At 33.6% G+C, this 22,300-nt stretch overlaps 3 long non-coding RNA genes across 3 annotated transcripts in view; 1 reads left to right on the top strand and 2 right to left on the bottom strand.

Annotated features, from left to right (window-relative positions):
- LOC126940856 (uncharacterized) overlaps window positions 1–1,883 on the top strand; it is a 52,436-nt gene extending 50,553 nt beyond the window's left edge. Inside the window, exon 7 of the long non-coding RNA XR_007720941.1 lies at window positions 1,761–1,883. This is a non-coding gene — a long non-coding RNA (uncharacterized LOC126940856). The remainder of the gene's footprint in view (window positions 1–1,760) is intronic.
- Window positions 1–22,300, bottom strand: part of LOC126940858 (uncharacterized) — a 164,217-nt gene that overhangs the window by 29,875 nt on the left and 112,042 nt on the right. The gene's annotated exons all lie outside the window — the stretch shown is intronic.
- LOC126940857 (uncharacterized) lies at window positions 4,229–21,426 on the bottom strand. The gene is made up of 3 exons (XR_007720942.1): window positions 6,693–21,426; window positions 5,498–5,584; window positions 4,229–4,737 (listed from the first exon to the last, which is right to left on the bottom strand). It is a non-coding gene; the product is annotated as an uncharacterized LOC126940857 (long non-coding RNA).

Below are 22,300 nucleotides of genomic sequence, written 5' to 3'. Positions count from 1 at the left end.
GAATTTAAAAGCATTTGTTTCCACTAATAATTATTAATATATTATGGGCAGCAAATATAGCAACCTTAATAGAACTAATAATCTTTATGCCCCTTTTATGTCACCCATTCTCTATTCAACCTTATCCAGAATTTTAGTTCATCTAAAAGGTCTGACTTGTGAATTAACAATTAAGATTTTCTTCCCTGAATGATCTGCATCCCTGGTTACCATGATTTTGGGGGGCAAAATTTCTCAATTTTCTATTTACATTTTCAGTGGTCATGTAAGAAGCAAGACTCACCCCAGTGAATCCTTTGCGTTCCAGAATACTCAGCCTTGTCCCATTATCGAACTATAAACTTATGCCCTCATACTGAGTAAATTATTTATTCCAGTAAAAGAACTCATTTGTTTTCCTACCAGCCTATTAACATGGGAAGACCCAGATACAGCAGCTGCAGCTTTATGTTTAGTGAAACATTATGTCATCTCATGGTATTATCTCCCACCAGGGACCAGAAATTCGAAGCCAGAAGGGCATTAAGTTGTAGAGACAAGAAGCATATATTAGCCACATATGTCAATGGAAATCTTTCTGAGAAGGGCAATTTCTTGGAATTCCAGCAACCAGGAACACAGCATTATATAATGTCTCTTGGTTCCAAGTATAGGTTACATTTGCAGAATAATGGCTAAACACCAGAGTGTCATTTCCTAGCTCTTAAACTGTGACTTCAAGGATCCATTTCCATAATCTATCAGGGGAATGTCATCCTTTAAGTTAAGATGTGCAATCAATGCAAAGTATCATGAAATGAATAACATTTCCTGTCTGTAAAAGGAGACATTTTAAATAATAATTTAAAAGTGGCTATCTAATATGTTCAGGAACACCAAATTTCCAGTGCTAATGAGTTGCCTGATGCAGCGAACTGTGATAGAATGCCAAAATGTATCTTAATATTAATTGCACAAAGTAAAAATATCAACATGATGCCACAGGGATAAAGAAAATTGCAGGAGTCTGTCATAAGAATGAGATGTACAAGACTTCCATATTAATCTCTCATGCATACCTGTGAATATTAGGGATCTGTATATTTCTCTTAACTGAAAAACTGTGATACCATCCATTATTAATGCAAACGGAACAAACTATTACCATGTATTAGGAGAAAATATATACTGTAAACTAAAAGCTGAAACAGGACTAGATAATATATCCTGAGAACAGGATCCAGAAGTTGCACTACTCACCTATCAGACGGCAACAAGAATCCCAATGCTAGTGATAATCATGGGTCCTAAGAACCCCAAAAAGCTGGATTTACTAACATTTTCATATGTGGTACATGGGAATGGGGTTATATGAAAGAGGACACCCTGGATTATGCAGTTGGCAAGTATTTAAAATGTATGGGAATAATGGTAATAGACTTATGTGCTTGATTCAGGTACATGAAGAAAAATTAGATGACTGCAGACTATTTCAGAGCTGGAAAGTGATTGTAGAGGTAGACAAAATTTCTCTAGCTACTGTTTTCTTGACACATTTTCCAAATATGAGAAAACAGCAAGTGGATGAAATTTTGTATTTAGTACTCTGACAGAAGCCTGCTCCTAGAGGGCATAGACAAAATCAGAGATTTTGTTATTTTCACCGAAGAAATTTCGCCAGAGAAATTGGAGTCTCTAGAGGTTAGGATTCTAATGTGAAGTGATGTGTGAATAAATGACTTCAACGCATGTATGAAAACGCATTTTATTTATCTACTCAGGTATGATGAGACCAAAAGACCAGGAGACAACTGCCAAAGGTTATATAACTCCAGATCCAAAGGGAAAGGGACATGACACTATGCGGGAGGCACCTGGAAAAGCACCAAGGTTGGTCAGGAGGAAGATGGACTGTGCTGAAACTGCAGGCAAGAGCTTTTATTTTGGTTTTTGCAGGAAAAAATGGGCAAGGTAGTGTAAGCAGGCTTGGAATTGGCTAGCTGGAGCAATTTTGGGAGGCTCCGTTGTGTAGGAGCTCTTCCTAGTTGTCTAGTATCTGGCTCTGGGGTAATTAGGGCAAGGAAATCATGGCCCAGACTGTAAGAGCATGATTTTAAAATGTGGTCGGGGATATGGGTTCTGGGTTAGTTTAGTTTGCCTGTGAAAAGCATGTTTGCATGTGAGTTCTTTGTATCTTTGGGAATTGATACGTCTTAGGACAAGCAGTCCTCCCAGGATCAGCAAGTCCCTAATATGTGAAAACATTGAAAATACAAAAAATTTACAAAGCATAATTAATACAACCCACAGTTGGTTTTCCCCTTCTTTTTTTTTTTTTTTCCATTATTTGAAATACAAAGTGGGATTCTAAGAATCTAAGTAGATAACCTTCTTAATTTCAATTAATAGTTGTTTTTAATAGAAGATTAAATGAAATGGAAGTGTTGGCTAATTGATTAATAAACTGGAAGACAAGAAAGTCAAAAAAATCCCGAATCCTTGTAGAGAAAAATTCCATAGATTGTTTAGAAGAGAGTGTAAGAGCTATATAAGATACAAGAAAAAAAATTAATATATGTTAATTAAGTTCTAAAAGGAGAAAAGAGGAAAATAATATGACAGAAGAAATAAGGAAAGTCACCAAGAGTTCTCCAAAGCTGAAGAAAGTTATTCAAGTACAGATTTGAGAACTTCAATAAACCTTAGTTGAAATATGCGCAAAGTAAACCACACTGAGGCATATTAGGATAAACACAACCAACAACTTAAAGCAAAAGCAGCAGCCAGAAAAAAAATCATTTCCTTCAAAGCAATAATAATAATGATAAACTAATTTTTTTTTTTTTTTTTGAGACAGACTTTTACTCTTGTTGCCCAGGCTGGCATGTACTGGCATGATCTCAGCTTGCTGCAACCTCCACCTCCCAAGTTCAAGCGATTCTTCTGAATCAGCCTCCCAAATAGCTGGGATTACAGGCACCTGCCACCACACCGGGCTAATTTGGTATTTTTCATAGAGACCGGGTTTCACCATGTTGGTCATACTGATCTCGAACTCCTGACCTCAGGTGATCCACCTACTTCGGCCTCCCAAAGTACTGGGATTACAGGCATGAGCCGCTGCACCCAGCCACAACAAATAAATTTTTAATAGCAATAATGGCAGCTCAAAATTAATGGAAAAAGATCTTTAAAGGGCTTGAAGAAAAAATTGACAACAAAAACAAAGAATTATTTGCTAATACACCAATACTAAAAGAAATACTAAAATGATTCTTTGGAAAAAAGAAAAAGTATTTTAGACAAACCCATCAAATATCCAAAAGGTTAAATATATGGATAAAATTAAGTAAACATCAGTTCAAAAAAATAGTGATAATTATAAGATAATGAATGCCTTTGGCTTTAAATATTTACATATGATTAAAATACAGAGTAATGACACAAGAGAAAGCATTAAGAATTCTAAGGTTATAGAAAAATCAAGGAATTGTTAAAGTAATGATTTCTATTAGGTTCTAATTATTTGGGAATATGTGATGCAATGTCTAGTTTAACTTCTGGACCAAAAAAGGTACAGGAATGTTTAATCAGCATATTAATAGAGGAAGGAAATAACTATATTTGATTAAATCAAAAGAGGAAACAAAAAGAGACAAAATACATATATAGCAGATGTATCAAATAGAAAACAGATAATATATAACCACAATATAGAACTCATTTCAAATGGAAATAGACAAAATAAGACAAATATTGCTAAACTGGTTAAATCTAACAACTATGCTCTAAAACATTAGATGCAAGGGATTTGACTAAATTAAACACTCAATAACAACCATTTGTTTTACAAAAAGTAATAATAATGAAACTATAAAAAACCAGGAATAGGCACTTCATTAATGTGAATAGGATTATATACAAAAATTATTCAGAAATCATTATTCTTGATGAATTAGTAAGAGCACGTCCCTAAAGATAGGGAATGAGGAAAGGCTGTAATTGTCTTCATTTCACATTTCAATGGACAGCCTGGTCAGAACAATATGATGGTGAAAATAATTAAATTTATAATGATTAGAATGTAAGAAAATAAATTGGCATTATTCATGGAAGGTTGATGGTGTGTGTAGTAATCCAAAAAATTTTATGGATAAACTGTTAGAGATAAATATATTTTCATTATAACATGATTAAAATTAGAAATTTAGTATATCTGCAAAAAAATTGAAAATTACAATTGGTATAATTTATACTTGCAACAATAAGCATCAGCAGCTAGGAATGAATTTAATAAGTGATGAGTAAGACCTCTCTATTAAAAAATGCAAAGGAAGTACTACCTAATGGAGGGCTACATCATATTCATTGTTCGGAAGATTTAACTTTTTTTGAGAGATGGTCTTGTTCTGTTGCCCAGGCTATAGTGCAGAGGCATAGTCATGGCTCACTGCAGCCTCACCCTCCTGGGCTCAAGTTATCCTCCCACCCTGGCCTCCCAAGTAACTAGAACTCTAGGTGTGTGCCACCATGCCCAACAATTTTTTTTTTTTTTTTTTGGTAGAGGCAGGATCTCACTATATTGCCCATGCTGGTCTCAAATTCCTGGCCTCCCTCCTTGGCCTCACAAAGTGCTGGGATTATAGGCATGACTTACCCAGCCCAGCAGGATTCAACGTTTTTAATGTGTTGCAGCTTCCAAAATCCTTCCATGCATTTAATGCACTTACAGTTAGATTTATAGCATGTAGTTTTTGGCTGGAAATGACAAATGGATATTTAAAACCATATGCAAATTTAAAGGTAAAAATAGTTATGACAATAATAAAGAAGAATGAATCTGCCAGCATGACAGTACGGATACAAGATTTTTAAAGCTATAGTTGTTAAATAATGTGGTAGTAACACAAACTAGACATGCTACCAAATGGAACATAATAATATCTAGAAACAGACCCTTTAAATACAGTCAGTTTATGACAGAGGAGATACATAAGTACAAAGGAGATAGCATTATATTTTATGTTGCTGTGGAAATTTGATGATGCTGTGGAAATTTGATGTTTAAATGGAAGTATAATGTAGTTTTTATATGTGTATGTGTGTGTACATAGATAAATGCCTCTTTTACAGTCACACCATACACAAAAATCAATTTAGGATGAACTATAGATCTAAATATAAAATGTAAGTCTACAGTTTCTTGAAGATAACACAGACACACTTCATGACATTGAGGGAGACAACCATTTCTTAAATACTATAAAAAATACTTACCTAAAAGTAAAAACAAATGATAAACTGGAAAATATTAAGAGCTTTTTTTTCCTTTAAAACAAACCGTTATATGAGTGAATAAAAAGCTATTATATGGGAAAAGATATTTTCAATGTATACACATGAAAAAAGATAATATAGGATAGACATATAGACAGACAGCAAAACAGACATACATACCACCTAGGGAGACAGATTCCTATACATAAAAAATATTCCCTGGAGATAATTTTGTCCTTACTTTTTCATACAGCCTTTCCTGATGTGGTCTATGTGATTAATAACATATTCTTTTGTTTGATTTTTCCCATCATTAAATGGCAGCACACTAAAAAAAAAAAAAAAAAAAAAAAATGTAGAGACCGACAAGCCAATAGAAACATGAACAAAAATGTAATCAGGCACTTCACAAAAGGAAATGCCTAACTGGCCAATAATAAATGAAGTTTCTCAACATTTTCAGTGGGGAGATGAGAGTATATGTGCCTCTCCCTGAGAAAAATAAAACCAGTCAATAGGCAAAGTATATTAAAACTGTGAATTCATTTCTTAAGATCAGCGGAATCCTTTATCACAGAGCAATAAATTGCCCTTTGGTGAGTACTAAATGATAGTGGGTTTATGCAAAAGCTAATTTAGATAATTAATTCTACCACATAAGTGTCAGATACACACTTTTTTGGCACAGAGCAATAGACAATACATATTAGTCTGTAAAATCCGTTTTATAACGCATCTTAATCAAGTACTGTGTGCCTGATAGGATGCAATAGCATTAGAGCAGATTTAGGCATCTGAGAACCAATTTTTTATGTGATTAAACAACCTTAAAACTCCCAGAGCATTTTAATAATCAAGAATGTTTTTTTAAAAACATTAGCATAATAAAAATGATCTTAGTAGAAAATACTAATATGAGAATGTAATGGATGCAAGACACTGTTCTGAGAGTTTTACATGTATTAATTTATTTAATACAATCATACTATGAAGTTGGTCACGTTACATTTTCTGTTTTACGGATGACAGTGTTGAGGCAGAGAAGTTTCATCATCTGCCCAAGATCATTGCATTTGCAAGTGACGAACCCACTGCACAAATTTTGGCAATATGTTTCACATTAATTAGCATTTACTATCTGCATTTTAGAGTCGATTCTGTTTTATTGCTCTGTATTTATTTTCTCATCTTATTTCATTTGCAATCTGTTCACTAATACACCACGAATTTTGAATACTAATAATTAAATTAACAATGACTGGTAGTTTAAATGTCGGCTTACTGAAAAGGAAATTGGAAATGACTTTGTGTAACTTTTGATATTTCTGAACATTTTATACTTTCATCAAGTAATGCAAATTCCATTAGCAGTAGAATAACACCTCACAAATCTTTCTACATATAAACCAAAGAGAGAATGTATTAAAGTATCTTACATTTTACCATTGCCAAATAAAAGCTGTTCGTAACAGGTTCACGTAGTCTCATTAATTTTTAGACTCCAGTGGGAATAAAATTTACAGATCATTAAATTTTTACTTCTTTTCTCTGCAATATCTCTAAATTGTTGTTTCTTCGTCTGTGAAAAGTAATATTATTTTACATTTTCGCACAATGTTTACAAAAATGCTACATTTTATAGCTATTCTCTCAATATGCCTGAATTTTAACCAAGAAAACAATTTCTGAAGATTTCATTACCTCAAAAATATTTGACAGACTTGCTCTTTATGATAAGTAGAATGATGAAGAGGATGATAATTTTATTAACCAAACCTTTTTTTTTTTTTTTTTTTTTTTTTTTTTTTTTGCAGATGACAGAAACTTCATTGGCTTTGGCAAAGCAGAAATTTATTAGCTTACAAGGTAAATGGGGGAATTAAGTAACCAAATTTGGGGAAGAGTAAGGATGCAGCTAAGCCTTAGCATCAGCAGGACAAGAATTTCAGACACCATGGGAATCTACCTCTATCTTTCATCTACCTATGTCTTTGATATTGTTTAGAAATCTCTTATTCTGGCATGTGTTTTCCACATGTTAATTATCACATAACTAAGAACTCTCAGACCTCATGACTCACAGCATTTGTTACTTTGGAAGCACCCCATTTCGGTTTTAAAATACTCAGAAAATCTATATGATGTTCCTACCTGGGTCTGCTGCTCAGCTTTGGGCAATGAACCCAGGTAATGGTGTCACGTGTTAAAAATGGAAGAGCCCATGAGAACCATAGAACTGGAATGGTATAATAAGGAATGTCTAGGCTGGGCGCAATGACTCACGCCTGTAATCCCAGCACTTTGGGAGGCCAAGGCGAGCAGATCACCTGAGGTTGGGAGTTTGAGACCAGCCTGACCAACATGGTAAAACCCCATCTCTACTAAAAATACAAAAATTAGCCAGGTGTGGTGGCTCATGCCTGTAATCCCAGCTACTCGGGAGGCTGAGGCAGGAGAATGGCTTGAACACGGAAGGTGGAGGTTGAGGTGAGCTGAGATCGTGCCATTGCACTCCAGCCTGGGCAACAAGAGTGAAACTCTGTCTCAATGAAAAAAAAAAAGAATGTCTAAAAAGATGAGAACTGCACTTCCCAATACAAGAATAGGGTCACTGGGCTGACAAAGCAATGATATTCTATTGTGAATTAACATTGATGACAGTAAAGGTGGGTAAAGGTGGGTAGTAGAGCAACACTTAGTTCATGTTATTATGATTGTTATTGAGAAAAATGCCCTGGAAGAATTTGTTCCTAACTACTTTAAGGTAGTTAAAACCTAGTTTGGAGGCAAAAATATGTGAAAATATTACATAAAGTCTCCATATTTTTCAGTGCAAGAATATTGATTTAAATACATGGAATAAAATAACCACTGAGACGTCCCCAAATAAGGTTAAAATTCAAAAAAATTATATTAATTTTAAAAATTTCAAGTTTTAAAAAAATCCTATACCATGATTTTATTTTTATTACCTTTTGGTTAATAATTTGTGGATAAATGTTGAGATATTATGCTAATATTCTCTTCTCTCTCATCTACCCACCATTCATAGAATCCACTAATCCACTGATGACTCCCATCTCTATTTACTACCACTATGGTGATTGCCAAATAGAAATTATATCATCCTTCCTAAATTTTTTCCTACATTTGCTACTTTCTTTTTCACTAAGAAAAGTAGTATATACACACTACTTTTATTCCACTAATCAAAGTAGTGTGTATATGTAAAATATATACACATACATATACATACATACACACAAAAACATTTAGTCTAATAGATTTCTGTTTTATTCATTGGGGTCTAGTCTGGTACTCTCATTGTTTATTTGATGTTAATATTTTTCTAAATTTAGCCAATAAGAGCCCTGTCAAGCTGCCTCCTGCATTCTCTTCATGTTCCATTACTCTCTGAGCATTTCCTTATGCCTTGTTTTTTCAATCAATACAATCTGCAAGCTTATCTTGTTCTTTTCTTGTCCCCATTTTGAAATCAGCCATTTCTGCAAGACTGCCTGCTCCTTTCAGTAGAAGATGGTATTTAGATACCAATACCCAGAAACTAGATGTGCTCAGTGCTTCTATGCTCTCCCATTAGACAGAACTGAGAAATATGTGCAAATAGATAGATATGCAGATATACAATTTGATTCTTACTGTTCTTGGTTGTTGTATTTGTGAATCCACTTCCTTGCTAAAATTTATTTGAAACCCCAAAATCAATACTCATGATGCTTTTGCTGTATTCATAGACATGCTCAAAGTGACAAATTGAGGCACCCCATGAAGGTGTTCCCAGTTGAGATCATCTAAGGCAATTTAATCCCTTCTTGTTTCCATACTATAAATAAGTGTCCCCTTTGTGATCTGTTTAGTGTTACAGTTTTCACATCTTGATTTTTTTGGTGATTTTGCTATTTAAAATGGACCCCTAGGGTAGTGCTGAAGTGCTGTCTAATGTTCCTAAGCACAAGAAGCCTGTGATATGACTTACAGAGAAAATATGTGTTAGATAAACTCCATTCAGGCATGAGCTATAGTGCTGTTGTTGACTATGAATCAACAATATATATTCAATAAAGTGTCTTTAAGCAGAAACACACCTAAAACAAGGTTATGTAATGATCAGTTGATTAAAACCTGACCAGAGCCTCACAGGAACCCAACTCTATATTATCCCTAAAAACAATGGTTTTAGTTTTTGCTGATTCCATATTCACAGCCATTTTTATAGAACATAATACTGCAAATAATAAAAGTCTACTATGTATAGGCATATGCACACATATATATATAACCATTTCTATTTATCTGTGTGTATTTGTGTCTGTGTATGTATAAATAAAGCTCATGAGTTCATATCAATATTTTTAATTTCAATCGAACACATTGGGGTTCTTTTCAACTGTCTTCCTTTGCCATAATTATGAATCTATTTTCAGGCAATGATAAACCTGATTCCCATACCCTCAGTATACTTGCAATAAGTACAAAGTACAATAAGTATACATTGCGAATACTTATGTATACTCACCAATATTTTGGCATCTCTTTGGCCATATCCTTCATAGGCCCTATCTTGTCTATGCACCTGTCTGCTTTCTTGGCTTCAGAGCATTGCCTCCAAGTCCTCTACAGCACAACTCACCCCTCAGCCTCCAACCTTATGATGTACTGAGATATTATGTTGCCCCTCTCGCCTCACTACCTGTGCTGGGCTTTGAGGCTGATGTCATTACACCTATAAACCCCAGGAGTGGAGGGAAGGTAGGAAGGAAAAGGGTGATGTTAAAATAATGATTAAAAAGGAGATAGGATGACAAGAACATGCAGTGAATATTTAGGGCATGTTTACCTCTAAGGGAGCATAATTTTACAAAGTTTCTGTTACAAACAACAAATGTATTTAATCTGTCAATTATAAAGATACTAACATATATGAAAATTTGGAAGCAATGTCAAAAATTAGAGTGAATATTGAAGTGAATATTAAAAATATCACAGAATGCATGCAATTGTACATATATGCTAGTTAAGCTCCCTATAAGTACTATATATAGATTGCAGTGACATATGAGGCAACCACCAGACCTAAACTTAGTTGCTTACTTCAACGGATCATAATATGTTAATCAAATGTTGGTGATTTTTAGTAATTATTTGAAATTTTGATTAAAATGTTTATCTGAGTGAAGTCTCACAGATAGATGTTAAAGTCGACACAAACACTACATAAAACATATATTGTGCATGTAAGAAAACTGCACATGTGTAATACATAAATCTGTCAAAAATGTGAATTAGGTAGCAGACTTTACAAAACTGCTACAAATTACAGGTGGCTAATACTTTAACATATCTTTAATTACTTTATATTGTATTAATAGTGAAAAAGAGAAATTTTAAAATAACCTATCTTTTTTCTTACATTATTTAAAACTATTATATTATTACAAATCAGGTAACATAAGTGCTGGAAGTCCAATTTATATGTGTGTTTCTAATTGTCATCATTAATTAAATGTTTGAAGTCAAATGCATATATACAGCCAAATCCAGAGATTCTTAGAAAATTAAAAGCTTAGTGATCTAGTAATTTGGATGGATAAATCAATTGCATGGAAAGGAAAATGAAGCCTTAAGGCAATTCTTGAAAAAAATGCAAGGCAAACAAGCAAACGAACGCCTTTTTATTCATACAGGTGTGTGTGTGTGTGTGTGATTGATTTTACCTCCTTGATTTTTTTTTCAAGGCCTTGGTTAAGTATAAACCAGCATATATATACATGCCTTCTTTTTTATAGTAGAAACACACCTACATTTTCATGAATCAGACAAAATGTTGAGACACAAGAAAGAAATTGTGAAAAAGAGTGATACTACATTGGATTCATTAAATGAAATTCTGGGCATTTATTTCAAAATGGCATTGAGATCAAGTGCATATTCTGCCATAATTTGAAACTTTTTATTTTGCATATCATAATTTTAAAAATAATGTGACATTAGTATTCATATTTTCTCAGGATATATGAGCTATAGTGAAAAATTAAACTTGGGTTAATTATTTGGAGAAAATAAAGCACTTAGTGAAAGATTAATATTCATTCTTACAAAACATCTAAAATCTCAGCATATTTTCAAATAATTCTACTCTGCATAATGCTGGAAGAAAGTGATATCATTTTAAGGATATGTAAAAATATCTACCTTTATAGTTAGAATACACTGAGTTTCTGTTCTTTGGAAAAACTTCTTGTATTTAGCATACTGGTAGTACTAGTGTTAATGTTAACAGAAATTATAAAAGTAACAGAAATTAAGGAGCACTTAGCATGTTCTAAGCACTTTGCTAAGTATTGTGTATTATTACCTCATTTGATCCTCATGATAACATTAAATGAATCTCACATTTTACAGATGAGGCAATTGGAAGAGCAGGGTTAAACTGACTTGTCCAACCTGCTAGTACGTGGTGGAAGTCTGGTTTCAAACCCATTAAATAGGACTCAAGAGTCTGTGTAGGATGCCATTCTGCCATTCCTTCTCTTCATATCTTTGAAATGTATGATGAATTATAACCATTTAAAATAAACATGTAACCCACTTTATATCATACATATTTTCTTAAAATGTTAAATAGCTTAATTTTTTCACAAACTGTATTACATTTTTCATACATTAGGACTGCAGGATTGCTAATGAAGCAATGATAAAGTTTCTCTGAAAAGGGTAGATTTTTCCTTTATGAGTTATCCTTTTCGTTTTTGAGTTGATATCTAGAGGATCTGTTTAAAACAAAACATGTCAAAGATCATGATAAAATTCACAAGGTAGTCGTACCAATATAGTAATAGCTACACAGAGCCCTCACTGTTTAAAAGAAAATGAAAAGAGTGATGCACTTAGCTCATGTTGGTGCTTTAGCTGGATTTGAAATGCAATAGAACAACAAAGTTTTATTACTAAAGTGAAAAGATTTGAGGCTATCTCAAAAAATCCTGGGAAACATTTAAAATGTCAAGATTTTGTGATCATAAAGGCATTACTGTTGACTTATAAAGTTGAGCAATTGCGTCCAAACTATTACCCACCCTCACCTTTGGTAGTTTCTACAGGCATTTGGTAGGAACCCCACAGCTTTCAACAGGCAAGACTTTGAGAAATATCAGTTTTACGTTGCTATTCGCTCATCTCATTTTGTTCTTAGAGAAAGTTGAAGATCATTTACTTTGTTCTTAAGTTTTCTGTAGATGTCCATGCATTCCACCATTATTTTGACCAGGAAACAATTTGTAAGTGCTCAGCTTTTTCATTTCTTCATTACCTTCATTCTGAAATAAGGAGAGTCCTAAAAGATGAGTTACATATTTATATAAGCTTCTTGGTAAAAGTTTGTGATTGATGGGCACCAGTAAGCCATAGACCAGGCCTATGAACTCCAGGCACCCCAGCTCATTCTGTAGTTGAAATTCTAGAATATCACTTTACCAGCCAACTTTTATCATTTTATTTGGGGGTGTGTGTGTGTGTGTGTGTGTGTGTGCACCCTCACATGTCTGCCAACTTTTTAATCTCCTCGAAAGCATTGCTATCAAGTTGGCTCAAAGCATCTGTTACTTTAAGTAGCAGGAGAGCTCAGCCAGGATTCCAGTTACCTGCTTCAAAATGTACCAATCTTGTTTCATTTACTCTCCCAGTAAACCTCTCTCTATCACCACTGGATTCATTTAAAATGAGTCAAAGATATTATATTACATAATCTGAAAGTATCCATTTCTAAGATACAAGAATTCTTTCATATCATGTACAATCTTGTCAGTGTTTTTAAATTTCTCTTTTATAATTGCGGTGTTTGTGTTCAGTTGATATGTCTTTTATGTCTTTTTAAATCTATGAATTTGTAAAGTTAAGCGAAATCATTGGTTTTATAATATTTTCTACATTCTAGAGTCTGCTAACTGCATCTGTCTTGTATGTTTGATGATTTCCTTCATTTCTTTGTGTTTCCTACAAATTGGAAGCTAGAACTAAGTGCTTAAGATTCCGATTTGATTGTTCTAGACAAGAATTATTCATAGATGCTGCTGTGTACTTCCTATGGCATTACATCAGGATGTATAGAATGTCCTATTATATCTGTTTTTGTAATTTTAACATTAGTCGGTTCAGTTGGGGACAGCCTGGTCCATTAAAAAATTCTTCATCAGCTTTTTATTTTATGGTTTTAGCAGCCAAAAAATAATTTTTAACTCATGGTGTTATTAGGGTTTCCCAAATAGTAATATTCAAATTTGATTATTATGTCTGAATATATTTAGCTGGAATTCTATTTAAAAATTCCTTCATTAGTTATTCAGTACCGGAGAGTCAGAATAAATACTTGACTATTTTTCTTTATTTTTCAGTGTTCAAAATAATAAGTTGGCACCCTAGCAACCAGAAAAGTTGAGAATAAGAATGTTTAAAGTATTATTAGGAACCAATGGATTTAAAAAAATTAATGTGCTTCCATTCATTGCACGTTATTATTATATTTTTTTGATGCTTAACTAGTCCTGTATTTGTTCATTTGGAGTCTTCTCAAATTGTCTCACAACTCCATCATGGTCTGAGTGAACATATATTGCACATTCTTTTACAGCTGTTGAGATGTGTTTTATGATTCAGAATGCTAATATCTTGGTAAATGTTTGATGTGATCTTGAAAGGAATGTGTATGCTGGTGTTGTTTGATGAACTATTCTATAGGTGCCAAAGAGCCAGTTGACGGATGGAGCTGTTGACTTCAATGATGTCCTTACTGATTTTCTGCCTGTTGGATCTGCCAATTACTGATAGAGGGGTGGTGATGTATTATTCTCTAATAGTGGATTTAGCTAGTCGCTCTATCAGTTAACTTTGCTGTGTCAATTCTATTAGCTTTTGCTTCACTTATTTTGATGTTCTGTTGTTAGATACACTCACATGAAGGATTTTTATGTCTTCTTCAAGAATTGATGCCTTTATCATTATGTAATGCCCCTGTATATCCCTGATAATTTTCTTTAGTCTTTTCACCTTTGTCCAAAATTAATATAGCCACAATACCTTTCTTTTCATTAGCGTTGGCATGGTGTATCTTTCTCCATACCTTTACTTTAGTATGTGTGCTTTTATTTAAACTGAGTTTCTTGTAGATAGCATATAGTTGGGATTTGTTTTTTAATTCATTCTGACAATCTGTCTTTAAATTTATGTATTTAGAAAATTGATATTTAAGGTGATTATTGGTGTAGTTGTATTAATATCTGTCACATCAGTTAAGATTTTTTTGCTACCCTTAGTCCTTTTCTTTGACTCTGACTTCTCTGCTTTTAGTTGAGCATTTTATGAGTTTAGATGATTTCATTTCCTCACTACCCTTAGCATATAAATTGTATATGTATTTTTTAACTTTTTTAAAGTTGTTGCCCTTGAGTTTGCAATATACATGTACAGTTAATTCAAGTCCTCTTTCATATTACAGTATAATACTTTATGGGTAGGACAAATATAAGAGATGATTCCCAATTCCTCCCTCTTCTCCCTTACAACATTGAGGTGATTCTTATTTCACTTATCTATAAGCTATAATCACTGAATACTAGGTTGTTATTATTACAACAGAACTGTTTGTTACATTATTTAAGAATAATAAACATATTTTATTTTTACCTTAATTTTTTCCTTCTGTAATGCTCTTCTTCCCCCTATATATATCTGAATTTCTGACTTGTGTCATTTTCATTCTTTCTGAAAAATTTATTCTAATATTTCTTGCAAGGCAAACCTACTGGCTAAAACTTCACTCAATTTTCGTTTGAGAAAGTCTTTATTTAGAGATTATTTTGTGGGATACACAATCTTAGAATTCTTTTCTCATTCAACACCTTAAAATATTTTACTCCTTTTTTTCTTGCTTGCATATTTTTTGAGGAAATATCTGATGTAATTCTTATCCTTTATCTTTTATTGGTAAAGTGTTCTTCTTCTCTAGATTCTTTCAATATTTTCTCTCTGTTTTCGATTTTCTGCAGTTTGAATATGATATGGTAAAGGGTAAATTTTTTAGTATTTATCTTCCTTGCCCATATCTGACTTTCTGGATCTGTAGTTGCTATTTATTATTAATTTGGGGGTACTGTCTGTCATTACTGATTCAAATATATTATTTTTTTCTGTTCTTTTCCCTCTTCTCCCTCTAGTATTCTCATTGTGGGTGTGTTACGACATTTGTAATTGCCCTATAGTTTTTTGATATTTTATTCTGTATTTTTAATTATTTTTTCACTTTACATTTCAGTTTTGAAATTTCAGTTTGAAATTGGCGTTTCTTCAACTTCATTATTTCTTTCTTTCTCTGTGTCCTCATAGCCCAACACAGGTTAGGTTGCCAAAATCAAATGACAAGGATGAGGTACAGTAGAAGGAAAGTGACTTTATTTTCCAAAGCTAGCAGCGGGAAATGATTCAGGCTCCTGCCTTAATGAAGCCACTTCAAAATTTTCAGGCAAAATAGTGGGGTGTAAGAAGGGGAAGTCTGGCATGGAGGGCATGCAAAGACGCAAGGTAGTGCAGGTGTACGTAGTTTGTTCTGATAACTTATCTTGAGTTATTAACCCATCTTGTGAATGGGCTAGTGCCATCTTGGGCTCAGCCAGGTTGTAAATTACTCACAGCCTTATAATAATTTTCTGGTGGGGAATAATTCCATAGGCACTTGGATAGTCCCAAGATTCAGTCTCTGGAAATTCTAAGTAAACATAATTAGATAAGCTAGCAATGCAAGGGAGTGCCTGGTGGAAAGAAGGAAAGTAAAGGTTGTTATTTCATTACTAAAAAGTTAATACAAAGGGCCACAGAAGAAGGAAAAGGGGGAAAAAAAAAAAACCTAAAAATAGGGTAGTCTGTTACATCCTGTCTTAATGAGCCTGTCAAAGACATTCTTCATTGTTTTGTATTTCCTCTTGATTCTTAGTGTTTCCATCCCTCTGTCTGCATTATTCATTATTGTTATATCTGCCTCAGAATAAATAAGTAACCCCGTAACTATTTACCTAAAATACTATTGGTTAATTTAGTTTCTCATCGACATTCTGACCAAGAAGAATGGGGCAGAAACATTTATCTTGAAATATATTAGGTAGGTTTTAGAATCTTTTCTGTTTTATCATCACAACTGCCAAAATTAGAGAGAAATGACTAGAATCGTTGTGAACTTGACTCACATATTCCAGTAACACTTTTCATTTTCTTCTTAGACAAGTATTTAAAAAGTTAAAAGAAGGAAACCTACTGAAGGCTGAAAATTTTATATGTTTATATATTTGGTTTTTATAAAACATAAATTATTTGATAGATTTTAAAAAGCCCTGAATCTCAGATAGATTACATAGCTTTGCCAATATCATGCACCTAAATAAGAAGGAAGGAGAAGTCTTCTAGCTTCAGAACACAAGTTTCCTTCAATGAACTGCAAACTGCCAATAAACTATTGGAGGGTCTCCGTAAGTAGATTTTCTCTTGCACTATATATTTTATGTGTAATGGCTGATTGGTGGGTAGAACAGCGTAGGAGAATTTGCAAACATTCCACAGAAGGTTGTCAGGCTATCAGTAGTTTTGAGGGGCAGAGTAAGGAAAACACAGGACTTTGTAGGTATAAAAGCAGCATTTCCCGAGTATAGACATAGCTCTAGGGAGTTGCTACCATTGTCTTCAGGATTCAGTTCAACTTTGAGCTGGCTGACTTACATATAGGAAAATATTTATTCACCAACATGTGCATGCTATGCCTTCTGTCCCCTGTGAGTTATCCTTTGTGTTTTTATTCTACAATTAGAAATTGATTTTTTTTTCCTGAAAGAATCATTTGAAAAAAGCTTTTCTTTACATATATTTATGAACTAACCTAGAAAGAGGTATTTCTAAAAATGCATCGAAAATTAATAACACCTACTACGAATCATATGGGTCAAGGGGTAGGCACAACTTCTTATAGATAAGTAAAGAAATACATGGAATAGGCCCAGTGCAGTGGCTCACCCCTGTAATCCGAGCACTTTGGGAGGCCAAGGCGGGTGGATCACAAGGTCAGAAGATTGAGACCATCCTGGCTAACATGGTGAAACCCCATCTCTGCTAAAAACACAAAAAGTTAGCCAGGCGTGGTGGTGCGCACCTGTAGTCCCCACTACTTGGGAGGCTGAGGCAGGAAAATCACTTGAACCCAGGAGGCAGGGGTTGCAGTGAGCAGAGATCACACCACTGCACTCCAGCCTGGGTGACAGAGTGAGACTCTGTCTCAAAAAAAAAAAAAAAAAAAAAAAAACATGGAATAATCACACTGTTAAGTTTTCTAATTTGCAACGGATATAAAATACATGAGGATATAAAATGTACTCTTAAGTTCATTCTTAGGCATTAAAGAACATGCCAACTCCTTTATAAGAAATTACATATTTGCCATAATAAGTATTTTTATAATAGCTTTTAATAAAATATGTATCTAGTACAATTATTATCATCATCATAATAGTAATAAGAAAAAAGTACATTGATTGGGTGACTAGTATGGCTGGACTTATGACTTCATAGATTACCTCATTTAACAGTCATTCCAGATACCTGCCATTAATCAAAGATACCTAATAAGACAATTCCAAGAAAATGTGATCCTACCAATAACCCATAACCCTCTACTTTCCATTCAAGTGGCAGCCAGAGAAGACAATGGTGTTCTATGAGCACATCTTCCCACCTACCCACACCCAGACCTCCGCTGGTTGGCTCGATTGCGGATTTGTGATTCAATGACATTGAATCAAACACTAGCATGCTACATTTTGCTAAGATATAAACTAGAATAGTCACATTTCTTTGTCTCGAAAATTGAACCATAAACTATGAAGAGAGAAAAAGAGTTCATACTGAGAACAGTAACTCAACAGTCATGAGAAAAATTGGAAAACCTATTTTAGGTTGAATATAATCCAAAGTAAGGTGAAAGTTTAAACTAGCAATGAGTAAGAGTTATAGGGTGGATAAAGAGTAAATGACAAAAACAGTTGGAAATAGATTAAAAAGGAGAATATACACAAAGAATAATCAAATCCCAAAAGGAAACGTCTCACATAAGCCTAACAGTTCATGACTCAAAGTTGCCTTGGGTTAAGAGTGAGCCTCTTGCTCATCCTGGCAACTGAAGATGACTGAAACTGCAATTTCCTCCCAGCGATCTTGTGCTTTTATTGTCCCTTTATGATGAAATGATTATTTTAAAAGACAATTCCACCCTTACTCTGCTGTAAAGAGTAGATAGTTTTACTTTTACTTTACAAAAAAGAAATAATAATTTCGAGTGTAAATAAAGTTTTCTAAGGTCATGCAGAGTGTCTGCTGCCTTCCATAATTCTGCACACTAACCTATTACATGCTATTGGTTTCCTATTATCAACTTTTCTTACTCTTCTTTGTTGAAACATTGATTTAGACAGCTGAAAATGAACTACAGTTTTTCAACAAAATGTTACTTAAAATTAATCAACCATTGCTTATAGACAAAAAGAAGTATAAGTGCTTGTTGAAAGTAAGGCACACAATTTTAGCTGAATTATTATATTGTATTAATTTCACATAGTATATTTAACAAGGATATCTCAATGACAGTGCTGCTAAGCATAAGTAAAATGTATAGATATTGTTATACTTACAAGTGATAAAGCAGAACTAGTTAAATCCTGGTGTGAAGGGCTCATTTAGATATGTCTTTGTATTAAGAGAATGATGAACCTCTAAGATTGGAACGAATCCAAAGCAACCTCCAAGAGTGGAACTAATCCACTGAAGCCTAGACCAGAAGGATTTCACGGTAAAACATGATATTGTAATTACAGAGTTTCTCAACCTGGGCACTATTAATATTTTGGACCAGTAACACTTTGTTGAGGGAAGCTGTCCTGTGCATTGCAGAATGCTTAGCAGAATTCCTGGCCTCTACACATTTGATTCCAGTAACAATATCCTAGGGGCAAAATTGCTCCTGGTTTAAAACCACTCTATCTGATGCTTTTTCATACCAATCTACCCTGTGCATTTGCATGAATCTAGAAAAAGAAGAGTAAGCAAGTTAAAACTAATAGCTCTGTTTTCATTTTTTTTTTTTTTTTTTTTTTAAGGGAGAGCGGATAGTCATTGAGACATATGTTCTGCTTATGGGGAGAGTAACTTGAACAATGTTACCCACCTCTATGTGGAAACACAGGGTTATTTAGTACGTTGAAATTCCAGACATAACTATCTGTTCAGTAGCAGTGGTTCCTATAAGACAACAACTTCACTGTTCATTTTGTGCTAGTAGAATGGAACTTCATGGACCTTGGAGAAGCATACCCCAAACACTACAAATGATGGTCATACTTTGGAGAGATGATAAGACAGCAGATGCTAAAATCTAGATATCTTTTGTGAATATGAGGCATATCTACTGGGAACACATCATACAAATTTGTTGAGGAAAACATTGAAGATGGTGGCAATAAGCAGTTGGAGAAAAAGAAAAATATCAACATGCAAGGCACCATTGTTTTCTTGCTTCTTAATTGTAACTTTTTACTTTTTGTGTATATGGCTATCACAGAGATTTGAAAATTAATCATTGAAAAATCTGTATATCAAAATGATACCTCCACTCCCATGTTTATGGCAGCACTATTCACAATAGCCAAGATAAAGAATCGACCTGTGAGCATCAACACAGAAATGGATAAAGAAAATGTTATATACACAGTGGGATACCATTAAGCTTAAAAATGAAGGAAATCTTGTCATTTACAGCAACATGGGTGTGCCTGGGGGGCATTATTTTCAGTGAAATAAGTCAGGCACAGAAGGATAAATACCACCTGTTCTCACTTATATGTGGGAGCTGAAAAAAGCTCAGCTCATAAAAGTAGAGGATAGAATTGTTTAGTATTAGAGGCTGGGAATGGTAAGGAGGAGGAGAAGATAGCTAGAAGTTGGTTAATAGACACCAAATTGTCTAGATGGAAAGAAAGTTCCAGTGTGCTGTAGCACTGTAGGGTGACTATCGTTAACCATAATCTACTATATTTTCAAATAGCAGGAAGGGAGAACTTTGTTCCCAACACAGAGAAATGATAAATGTTTGAAGTACTGGACATTCTCACTACTCTGAGTTATTACACATTGCACACACGCATCAAAACATCACTCTGTATCCCATAAATATGTTCAATATTACAAGGCAACTCAAAATAACAAAAAATGAAATCTTGATTTATTATCTAGTTTCAGTATTCTACCACTTCCCCCAAAATGCAAAAACAATTTAGTACTATTTATCAGCCTCCTATTGTCTTGTATTTTACTATACATTTTATAAATCCCATACCACGTGTACTTTCTCCCTAATATTGATTTACATATACCTACACACATCCATACTTCCCCCTGGGATTCCTTTGTTTTAGTCCTTTATTATTCATTTTAGAGAAGATCTGCAAGTTGTGAATTCTTTTAGCATATGATTGGTTCTATCATATGCTAAAAGAATATGATAGAATACATTAAAGTATGCTTTTTCATTTTGAAGGATATTTTCACAGAGTATAGATTTTGAGGGGTTTATGTCTACTTTTAATATTTTAAAGGTATCATTCTCTTATCTTCCAGCTTCCATAGTTTTTGACAAAAATTTAAACATCAGTCTTGATTTTCCTTTGAAGACACTATGACTTTTTTCTAACTGCTTTAAAATGTTTCCCTCAGTCTTTGGTATTCAGCAATTTGACTAGGACATATCTAGATGTGGTCATCTTTATATTTATCCAGATGGGTTTTTATTGTGCTTTATAAATGTGAATTGATAATTTTTTCTGATTGGAAAAATTCTAGACAAATACTTTATCAAATCGTGTTCTTATTCCATGCTCTTCTCTCTTTCTGAGCAATAACTATAATTCAAACTATTTTATCATGTTCCAAGTATCTCTTAATTTTTTTTGTTATTGTTTTCTTCCCTGCTTCAGTATGTAAAATTTTTATTGACCTGTCTTTGGGTTCACTAATTCTTTATTCTTTTGTACCTAATTTTTAATATTATTAATTTTTTTAATTTTAATTTTTAATTTTAATATTATTAAAAAGATTAGTATTAAAATTTTAATATTATTTTAATATTTTAAATTTTATTAAATATATAAGCAGTTATTTTAAATACTTTTTATTTCAATTCCATTAACTAGATTATCTCTTGATCTCCTTTAGTTTATAGTTTTTCTCCAAACTTTAGTTACCTACTTTCATGATTATTTTAAAATTTTATTTTAGGTTCAGGGGTACATGAACAGGTTTGTTATTTAGGTAAACAGCGTGTCATGAGGGTTTGATGTACAGGTTATTTTGTCACCCAGGTAATAAGCATAGTACCCAATAGGCAGTTTTCAATCCTTTCCCTCCTCCCACTGTCCTCACTCAAATAGGCCTTGGTGTCTAACATTCTTTTTTGTGTCCATGTGTTCTGAATGATTAGCTTCCACTTATAAATGAGAACACATGGTATTTTGTTTTCTGTTCCTACATTAGTATGCTTAGGATAATGGTCTCCTGCAGCCTACATGTTTCTGAAAAGTACATGATTTCATTCTTTTTTATGACTGCATACTATTCCATGGTGTATATTTATCACTTTTTCTTTGTCCAGTACACTATCAATGGTCATCTAGGTTGATTCCATGTCTTTGCTATTGTGATTAGTGCTGCAATGAACATATACATAAATGTGTCTGCATGGTGGAATGATTTATATTCCTTTCGGTATACACCCAACAATGGAATTGTTGGATCAGTTGGTAATTCTGTGTTAAGTTCTTTGAGAGATCTCCAAAGTGCTTTCTGCAATGGCTAAACTAATTTACATTCCCAGCAGCGGTGTGTAAGTGCCCACTTTTCTCCACGACCTTAGCTGCATCTATTATTTTTTGTCTTTTTAATAATAGTC

The sequence above is a fragment of the Macaca thibetana genome, chromosome 17 (genome assembly GCF_024542745.1).
Source record: "Macaca thibetana thibetana isolate TM-01 chromosome 17, ASM2454274v1, whole genome shotgun sequence".
Taxonomy (NCBI): domain Eukaryota; kingdom Metazoa; phylum Chordata; class Mammalia; order Primates; family Cercopithecidae; genus Macaca; species Macaca thibetana.
Note: the sequence above shows the minus strand (reverse complement) of the source record. Positions and strands in the feature narration are given on the sequence as shown.